The sequence below is a fragment of the Nomascus leucogenys genome, chromosome 11, assembly GCF_006542625.1.
Source record: "Nomascus leucogenys isolate Asia chromosome 11, Asia_NLE_v1, whole genome shotgun sequence".
Lineage (NCBI taxonomy): Eukaryota > Metazoa > Chordata > Mammalia > Primates > Hylobatidae > Nomascus > Nomascus leucogenys.
Window position 1 is genome coordinate 25,345,041 of NC_044391.1, and position 11,373 is coordinate 25,356,413.

Here is an 11,373-nt window from a genome sequence, read left to right on the forward strand (position 1 = left end):
TCAGGAAATAACACTTTTTTGTATCCACTATGATGTCAACTTGGTTCTTCACATTCCAGGCAAATGTAACATAAATATATATGAATACATACACATACATACACTACTTCTCATCTGCGTACCTTTCAACTGGATGCACAAATTATCTTCTTCATTTCATCATTTTTCAAACAGTTCCCCAACATGATCCTGTAGGGCAAAATCAGGAGAGCATTAAGGCTGGGTAAAGATGGGGGTTATGTGTCTGCTTTGGGTTGAAGTATAACAGTATGATAGTAAATGATACCCTGAATCCTGAATCATTCCTGAAGTCTCTTTTGTTTTGAGATACCAGTGTTATTTTTCTTTAGCATTTGTGAGGATAATGAGCTGACTGCATTTGTGACATAAAAGGAGAAAAACTAAGCAAATGCTGCAAGAGAGATATTTAATCAATAGATTCACAAAAACCAACATTATGAAAAAACTGTACAAATATTTAGCTAAATTGCAAAACTGTTATGATTGTTCCCTGCATGCAACTTGGCATTATAACAAACCACAAGAAAAGACATGTCTTTGTGAACAAATGAACATCAAATGAGTAAGACTATACAAGGTTATCTGCTAGCTCTAACACAATTGTTTACTTGAATTTTTCATGAAGTCTGTTTAATTAAATATGCTTGATATCTTGGGTTGCCTATCATCTTTTTTTTAGGGCTGTGAATGTTTCATATTTGATAGCTATGTACAGCATGTTAAGCTCTTCTGAAAATAAGGCTTGGAAGAGTATTTTGACTGTTTATGAATGATTGATTTTATTGTGAGTACTGTGAGACCATTTGACAAACGTTCTTCTGTCCAGTCACCTTTATGTCCTAAACTATTTTAAAGGAAGAAATGGGACCTCCACAAACTGTGGGATCACAAAAACCTAGTAACTTAATAATATATATTAAATGTAATTTACTGTATACAGTGATATAGGGCTTAGAAGGAGAGAGAAAAAAGTTATATAGAATGTTTGTGTTCTAATAGCAATATGATGATTTTGAAAGTCAAGAAGTAATTATTCTGCTTTTTTTTTTTTAGCTTTTCCTTATCATTATGTACATAGCCACAGTAAACCTAGGAAGTCTTTTACCCTCACTGTGATCAATTTTTTGTTTGGAACCCTGGTTACTTGTATCATGTTGAGCCAATCATTTTGTTTTCTTTGTTCTTTCACTTGGCTTTTATTGATGTATGCTACCATGCAACATGTATTTTTAAGTTTTTTTTTTTTGTCCTTGAAAGCTTAAATTATTCTTAAAACAAGATGAGGCACATAAACTTACATGTGTATGAAGCATGAGAATCTTACCATTTCTCTTTTCCGGTTCCCTTACAGCCAGTTATATTTTGTTAGAATTTTCTAAAACTCACTCAGTAAATACCAATTTGGGCATATTGGCTTTGTGCACATTAATGCCTTATATATTTCATTCAGTTTCTTCACAAAATAAATATTGAGAATCTACCATGCTTACTCATTTAGCATCCTGAAGGATGGAAACAAGTATAATTTTTTTTTTTTGAGATAGAGTCTCACTCTGTCGCCCAGGCTGCAGTGCGGTGGAGTGATTTCAGTTCACTGCAACCCCTGCCTCCTGAGTTCAAGCGATTCTCATGCCTCAGCCTCCCAAGTCAAATAGCTGGGACCAGGCAAGTGCCAACACGAGCAGCTCATTTTTGTATTTCTGGTAGAGACAGGGTTTTGCCATGTTGGCCAGTCTCGAACTGACCTCAGGTGCTCCACCTGCTTCGGCCTCCCAGAGTGCTGGGATCACAGGCGTGAGCCACCATGCCTGGCCTACAAGTATGATATTTTAAAATGCGGTTAGGAAGAGAGATTATATAATAAAAAGTCACTAATCTATATTAAATAAACAATTAGGGTCACAGACAATGCTATAAGAATACAAAGGGTAATCAGTGGTTGCTCAATTAATCAGGGAACACTTTGTTTTTCTTATTGCACTTCAGACTAATAATGTCATTTTAATTGTCATTTTTTTTTATTTTTTTAATTATAAAATATGTAACTTTCTTTTTCACCTTCCACTATCTGACCAAGGATAATTGTCATAATTATTAAGTTTAATAAATTTCTGAGTCATTGGCCTAGTATTGAAGTATAATTTTCAAAAAATTTTAAAGTAATTCTCACACAAATATAGATATTTGTCATAGATATATTGTCATTAACAAGGGAGCCAGTAAGATGATAAAGCTCCTTCAAAGACCATTTTGTGAAACCGTTTACTTACAGGCATTTTGGAGGCCAGGGGTGGTAAGTGGGATGTTAAATACAAACTGCCCAATGTCCTACAGGACAGTTATACCATATCCTTTGTAGAGGCCATTTCTATCAAATAAAAATCTATAAGTTAGCATGTTATTCACAGTACCTGGACTCTAATCAGATTGTAATATAGCAAAGTTAGTCACAGGTACATTCACTTTATAAAATAATCCCTGGGTGGGCCTTATATACAATATTCTATATTATATTGGATAGTCATACTGTTTCATCCCGATTTTCAAGTTTTGGATAATTTTTTTAACACTAGTTTACTCTCTTGGTTGCTCTAAATAAATCACACAATTGCTTGACCTCATTTTTCTTGCTGACTATTAAAAGAAATTCAAGATTTATTTTTCTCACAATGGGGTTAATGAACTAATGTGCAAATCGTCTTGAAAAGGTAACATACTTTGTAATTACTATTATTACTGCTGTCCCACTCAATATTCTTCAAGAAATATTTACATTTTATATGGGATTGTTTATCTTTTTTCTGGTATGTTTCTAGAGGTTAGGATCTGGCTCCTATTTGAATTGTAGGTACTTTTGTACATTCTGATTCATGGTAGGCATCAAATAAATGTTTGCTGAATAAATATCTGATCTTTGTTAATAAGGAGTACATAGTGTTCAAACCCACCTACTAATGACTTTTTAAAAATTATGACCATGAATGCAATGGTTTTCCTCCTTAAATGATCATCTGTATTCTTTATTCCTAGGCCTTCTTTGTAAAAAACACTAAGTTAGCCCTGAGATGTATTTTCAATTTAGGAGTCACACATATCTTTGGTGGTAAAGTGGGGCGTTAACTCTTTTTTATTAAAAGCCTTTTGATATATTTTATTCATCAAATGTAAATAATTATCAATCCACCTATATTTTTCATTAGCCATTTATGGCAACTAGGGATTAAATACCTTTCACAATTAAGAATCAAATTATTAATCTTTTATTTCTCAAGTATGTCTAAATTGATGAAGCTGACTGAAGAATGTAAGCTTAGAGAAGCCATCTCTTGAACAACATTTAGACCTAAGCCTCAGTTTCAGCCAGAGCCGTTCCTTTTCCTATTGCTGGAGGAAAGTGATCCTCCAGGAGAAAGGGGTCTCCATTCACCCATCAACATGTTGTTAATGCAATGGTTTTCCTCCTTAAGCCATTCACAGAATGCCTTTTTTTTTTTTTTTTTTTTTTGAGACAGAGTCTCACTCTGTCCCCAGGCTGGAGTGCAGTGGTGTGATCTCGGCTCACTGCAACCTCTGCATCTTGGGTTCAAGCGATTCTCCTCCTTCAGCTTCCTGAGTAGCTGGGACTACAGGCACGCACCACCACACCCAGCTAATTTTTGTATTTTTAATAGAGACGGGGTTTCATCATGTTGGCCAGGATGGTCTCCATCTCCTGACCTCGTGATCCGACTGCCTCAGCCTCCCAAAGTGCTGGGATTACAGGCGTGAGCCACTGCACCAGGCCCACAGGATACTTCTTTGTCCTAGTGAATGGCCTAATGTCCAAGTGTCCAACATGTGACCAAGTACCCCTTTCACAGGAACTTGTTTATACTGGCAGACACCCTTGTGACTCTTGTCTGATCTGTGTCCAGTTTATTCTAATCAAGATAGCCACCCTCTAAGAGAGCTGGGCCCGGATATGTTCGTCAAGTAAGACACAGAGGACGCAGCACAATAGAACACACAAGACAACAGAAGCAGAATATTACTCACAGATCCAGGAGAAGAAGATAGCATGCCTCCCTGGGCCAACAGAAAGCAGGTAGGGAGCAGGAGAGAGATAAGGGCCTGTGGCCCAAAGCCTGTATTGGAGCCTAAGGTGCTACCCAAGCTGTTTGCTCAAGGGGAATTCTAATTGGTGAATTTAAAGCAAGCAGGCATTGGCTCCATGGAGTAACACTGTGACTTGAGAGGTGGTCACTGTGGCATATCTGCACAGTCCACGCAGGGTGTGAAGTCTGTGGGGCAAGTAAAGTCAGTTGTATCTAGCTGTACCACGAAGACATGGTCACCAGGGGTTGGTTATAAAAGGCAGCCATCTGGATCCATCAATCTGAGGAACTGGGAAAAAGAAGGAAACTAGAAACTGGGTCAAGGGTGACCAAGTCCTGCTTTTGGTATGCGACTTATACTCAAAATAGATACTGAGGCAACATAAAACTATAAGAATTCACTATACAGCAACCGGAAGCTTAATAAAAACGTAGCACCCCAGACCTCACTCCAGCCCTACTAGATCAGAATCGACTTTTTTATTTTAATGCCAGTAGATTCATCACGTACATTGACGTTTGAGAAGTATTGGTCCAGCTCCTAGATTATGTTATGCTACTAGTCCATGGACAATACTCCTGAATAACAGGGTCAGAGAAAAGAGCAGAAGGCCACGAGTCAACAGTCTTATGTCTGGATATGATTCTGCCATTGTACATTGTATTATCTTGGAGAAGTAACTTAATACACATAAGCCTCAGTTTTCTCATTTGTAAATTATGGAGGTCAAATTTTATTAGTTTTAAGATCCTTTCTGGTCTTTCTCTATGAAAGCATTAACATCTTTTTTTCTGATTTATTCACTTGAATTTAAAACAGCAAAAATAACTCTGTAGACCTTCATAGCTGTGGTTGTTTTTTAATTCAAATATCATTAAGACTGTTTATGTGACATAAGTTGTATAACATTTTCACTGTTGCTAGTGATGGCATTACATAAATAAAAAGAAAAGGCACTGAGCCAGGACCGAGTTTAAATTCTGGTTGTGCCCCTTGCTGGGTTTAAAAGATGACACATGATTAACTTTCAGAGATATGAACTGCATAAAACTTAAAATCTGACAGGCATGGGCCTTACAAATCCCAAATGCCTATATGTCTGATTCCTACAAAATGTTAACATTCTCCCAATGATAAGATATAGGAATAGGTGCAATAAAAATTCATTTTATAATCATCATTTTATGGATGCCAGATATAAAAAGAAAGGCAAAAACATGTTATAGAAAATCATACTGAAGGCAAACCCAGGATGTATGTCTTAGACAGCTCATGCTGCCATAACAAAATACCACAGACTAGGTGGCCTAAACAATAGAAATTTATTTCTGACAGTTCTGGAAGTTGGGAAGTTCAAGATCAGGATGCCAGAATGGCCTGGTTCTGATGAAGGCCCTCTTCCTGGCTTGCAGACAGCCTGCCTTTTGCTATATCTTTGCAGGATGAGAGAGGATGCTCTAGTGTCTCTTCCTCTTCCTTTAAGGGAACTAATCATATCATGGTGGCATTACCTGCATGATCTCATCTAAACCTAATTACCTCCCAAAGCCTCCACATCGTAATACTATCAATTGGGGGTTACAGCTTCAACATATGAATGAATCTGAGGGAGACACAAGCATGCAGTCCACGCAGTGGGTATTTAATCCCAATCCTCAGAACTTGGGCAAAGGATGAGAGAAGCAGGGCCATGCGTATTCCTCTGAGTTTTCTGTGATGTCTGAAAATACAGAAAATGTTGTATGCTTTCAAAGTTAGCAGGCTGCTGTGATACATTTCAATGACAGATTTTTCATTTAGTTCATTTGGTGTGACTTCTGGGAATATGCATTTTTATCAGCATTCCAACTGATTCTGACTCAATCTTTGGACTACGCTTTGAGAAACACTGAGGCCAAGTGTGGTGGCTCACACCTGTAATTCTACCACTTTGGGAGACCAAGGTGGGAGGATCACTTGAGCCCAGGAGTTCAAGACCAGCCTAGACAATATAGCGAGACCCCATCTCTATTTTTAAAAATAAAAAATAAAATATATTTTTTAAAACAAGGGAGAAACACTGGATTAGACAATCTGTGAGGTCATTTAAATATCTAAAATGCTGATTATAAAAGTCTGGGAATTCATTAGAATTCCATCTGATTTACATGTCTACTAGTGCCTATTATCAAAGAAAAACAGCACTACCTGTGAGTTATCATGATTATGTGAGGAAGATTAATATGTAACATTTAGGGCCAGGTGCAGTGGCTCACCCCTGTAATCTTAGCACTTAGGGAGGCCAAGGCGGGTGGATCACCTGAGGTTAGGAGTTCAAGACCAGCTTGGCCAACATGGTGAAACCCCATCTCTACTAAAAATACAAAAATTAGCTGGACGTGGTGGCACATGCCTGTAATCCCAGCTACTTGGGAGGCTGAGGCAGGAGAATTGCTTGGGCCCAGGAGGCGGAGGTTGCGGTGGGCCAAGATTGCACCATTGCACTCCAGCCTGGGCAACAGGGCAAGACTCCTTCTCAAAAATAATAATTTTATATATATATATATGTATACACACACACACATACATATACACACACACATATATGTATATATATGTGTATATGTATGTGTGTGTGTGTGTATATGTGTGTGTGTGTATATATTTATATAACATTTAGGATTATTTTTTAAAAAATAACTTAAGATCTCTTTTTATTCTTTGTTCAGCAAAATAAATTTATTTTGCCCAGGGAAGAATAGGTATGAAATATTAATAGATCCTTGTTTTTATACTTTACCCTTTTTTTCTTATTTTTCTTATTTATTCATATATTCTCTAGGATAATAAAAATACAACTTCACCTAATTCCTGCATGACCAGTATCACTGGTAAATATTCATGTGTACTTTTTATACTAGTCATTATTTTTTCTTACACTTTTAAATTCAATCTTATAAAGCAGTCTCGGCCACAGTGTAAGTAGTTTAGTTCAAATTGCTTCTAATTAGAGTATGAGTCTCATTTGCTTTCTTATAATGCCCTTGAGCTGTTCAGTTCCATTAGTGTTTTAAAAGAATGGGCCACCATAGAGGAAAAAATCAGAGCCAGAGCATCTGACTTCTATAATCTTGTACAGTCTGTAAAGCTACTTTGCTTCTCAAATAAGAAGAGCTTTTTTGTTTATTTGTATTTCATTCTACTTTTCTGGGAATATGTGCCAACCATTAATAATTTACAAGACACATAGGCTGGATCAATAGACCAATATGTACTCAGTGATGTCTTCCTTTTGCTCTGCTTCTTAGTACAACAAGAAATAAGATTTCTTAGAGTAGTTGCCACCTCTGTTATCAAGAGCTCTTGGACAATTTCCAGGTCAGGGCCTATTAAATGAAACTTCTGAGAAGCCAAACAATTTAAATACACTGGAGTTAAATTAAGAAGCTCTATTCAAGTAGGCATCAGCAAAGGTGATAGTACTTCCACAATTCTATTAATAATTTATGAATTCTCAGCAAATGTTGATGAGTTAATTCAATCACCATGGTTAAAACAAATGGTGCTTAGATTCTGTTAGTTTTTCTTCTTCACAAAATTTAATTTGCCTTTTTTTAATGAAAGATATTAAGGAGAAAAAAAGGACTTTGGACTTTAATTGGGCTGGTTGGCATCCCAGGCTCACTATTAATAGCTTTAAGGAGATTATGTAACCTCTCTGAGAATCTGTTTTGCTTTTTTTGTTTTCCACAAAGTGGTAAAATACAGTGTAACTCATAGAAGTATTGCAGAAATTGACATGAGAGCCAATGTAACATACTTAGTACGGTGCCCAGCATCTGCATTATCCTTAATAAATGGTAGTTATTATTTAGCAGGAAGCCAACTAGTGATGTTGGTGAACCTGCATGCCTTTCGTTCCTCACTCCCTCCTTATCCCTTTTATTGTTTCTCTCCAAATTACAGCAGGTGCTTCCATATCATCTCATTCCCCCGCTACCCAGGCCACTACCACTTCCATACCTATCCCAGGTATCTGATAACCACGTGGCCTGGGGTCCAATATTTCCACATTTCCTGGCCTTGCTCTTCCTGTTGGGTAACATTTTCTTAGAATGTCCTGATTCTGGCCGGGTGCAGTGGCTCACGCCTGTAATCCCAACACTTTGGGAGGCCGAGGTGGGCAGATCACGAGGTCAGGAGATAGAGACCATCCTGGCTAACACGATGAAACCCCGTCCCTACTAAAACTACAAAAATTAGCCGGGGGTGCTGGCACGTGCCTGTAGTCCCAGTTACTCAGGAGGCTGAGGCAGGAGAATCACTTGAACCTGGGAAGCGGAGGTTGCAGTAATAATAAAATAATAGGGCCAGGTGTGGTGGCTCACGCCTGTAATCCCAGCACTTTGGGAGGCCAAGGCAGGCGGATCACGAGGTGAGGAGATCCAGACCATCCTGGCTAACAAGGTGAAACCCCATCTCTACTAAAAATACAAAAAAATTAGCCGGGCGTGGTGGCGGGCGCCTGTAGTCCCAGCTACTGGGGAGGCTGAGACAGGAGAATGGTGTGAACCCAGGAGGCAGAGCTTGCAATGAACAGAGATCGTGCCACTGCACTCCAGCCTGGGGGACAGAGCAAGACTCCATCTCAAAAAAATAATAATAATAATAAAATAATAATAATAAAAATTAAAATGAAAATAAGGACCTTATAATATGTATTAAAAATTTAGTCACAAGTAAAACACAGTAATATAAATGCGCTGGTTTTTAAGAAGATGATTGGATCCTGATATGGTTTGGATCTGTGTCCCTACCAAATCTCATGTTGAAATGTAATCCCCAGTGTTGGAGGTGGGGCCTGGTGGGAGGCATTTGAGCAGGTCCCTCATGGCTTGGTGCTGTCCTAGCAATAGTGAGTGACTGCTCATGCGATCTGGTTGTTGTAAAGTGTGGCACATACCCCACCCCCTCTCTCTCTCTTGCTCCCACTCTTGCCATGTGAGATGCCTGCCACACTTCGCCTTCTGCTGTGATTGTAAGCTTCCTGAGGCCTTACCAGAAGCAGTTGCCAGCACTATGCTACCTGTACAGCCTGCAGAACCACCTGCCAATTAAACCTCTTTTCTTATAAATTCTTCAGCCTCATGTATTTCTTTATAACAATGCAAGAACACGCTAACACAGGTCAAAATTATATACCTGACAAAATGAAGTAAAACTAAATATTAAGATTTTTTTTCTTCTAACAGGTAATCTTATGAAGCCTTTGAACCAAATTTTGGGTGAAGAAATTTGAGTCAGTTACTAATATACTGGATTGGACAATGCATCGTTAACTATGAAAATGTGACTGAATGATGTGAGGAGGCCCAAAAGATAAGAATCATTCTAACAAGGTCTGTACCGTATTTTCTTGCTCTCAATTCTTCATTTTTGAAGAGTGTTAGCTTTCCTTTCATTATAGGGAGGTTGCCTTTTATATGAGAGTTCCATCTTTTGCCTTTAAGAAACAGCACAAATGTCAAAGTGATTTTATTTTATATCTACTGGTTTTCAAGTGTCTTTACCTAAATAGTAAGAATGCCAGAATAGTTGAGGAGTTTTGGAAAAAGAGTTTAGCTTAGAGAGGGATGAGGGTGAGAAGGTGTAGAAAGGGTTCAGAGAAGAAAGAGTCTCAGCTAGCTTTCAGACAGTATTTAGCAGTGATGTAATCTTTGAATCCTAAATGTGTTTTGAAAGCCTTGAGATACAGTTTGAGTTATGGGTCCTATTTGGACTGTATGATGTTATAGCTATGATCTTTTATTTTAATTTTAAGAAAAACAGACTAAATGATCGCCGTAATGTTTGAACATGTCACCAGCTGGAGTCCCAGAAGCAGGGAATTATCTTGGCATGCCATTGAACTTTGACAACCCAAGATATGGTTTGGATCTGTGTCCTTGCCCAAATCTCATGTCAAATTGTAATTTTCAGTGTTGGAGATAGGGCCTGGTGGGAGGTGATTGGATCATGAGGGCAGAGTTCTCACAAATGGTTCAGCACCATACCCACTTGGTACTATATAATGAGTGAGTTATCGGGAGATGTGGTTGTTTAAAAGTGTGTAGCACCTCTCCCCTCTCTCTTCCTCCTGCTCTGGCCATGTAAGGCCTGCCTGCTTCCCCTTTGCCTTTTGCCATGATTGAAAGTTTCCTGAGGCTGTTATGCTTTCTGTAGGGCCTGCAGAACCATGAGCCAATTAAACCTCTTTTCTTGGTTGTAGGTGGGGTCAAATGCAACAACTTATCCTTCACCATACAAGGAATTTTTTTTTTGAGGTTTATTTGAATCGATTGGCGTTTTTTAAAAAATATCAATAGGTTTTGGGGAACAGGTGGTGTTTGGTTACATGAATCAGTTCTTTAGTGATGATTTCTGAGAATTTGGTGTATCCATCACCTGAGCAGTGTATACTGTACTCAATGTGTAGTCTTTTATCCTCATGCCTGCTTCCACCCTTTCCTCTGAGTCTCCAAAGTCCATTGTATTATTCTTATGCCTGTGCATCCTCATAGCTTAGCTCCAAGTTATGAGTGAGAACATATGATGTTCAGTTTTCCATTCCTGAGTTACTTCACTTAGAATAATGGTCTCCAGTTCCATCCAGGTTGCTGCAAATGCCATAATTACTTTTCTTTTTTTGAGACTGAGTCTCACTCTATCGCCCAGGCTGGAGTGCAGTGGCTCGATCTCGGCTCACTGCAAACTCCACCTCCCGGGTTCACGCCATTCTCCTGCCTTAGCCTCCCGAGTAGCTGGGACTACAGGCGCCCACCACAACGCCCCGCTAATTTTTTTTTATTTTTAGTAGAGACGGGGTTTCACTGTGTTAGCCAGAATGGTCTTGATCTCCTGACCTCGTGATCTGCCCGCCTCGGCCTCCCAAAGTGCTGGGATTACAGGCATGAGCCACCATGCCCAGGCAATTACTTTTCTTTTTATGGCTGAGTAGTATTTCATGAGATATATATGTATATCACATACCACATTTTTTTGGTTAGTTTTTGAGACAGAGTCTTGCTCTGTAGCCAGGCTGGAGTGCAGTGGCGTGATCTCAGCTCACTGCAACCTCCGCCTCCAGAGTTCAAGCAATTCTCCTGCCTCAGCCTCCCAAGTAGCTGGGATTACAAGCACATGCCAACACACCCAGCTAATTTTTTTTTATTTTGGTAGAGACAGGATTTCACTATGTTGGCCAGGATGGTTTTGATCTCCTGACCTCGTGATCTGCCC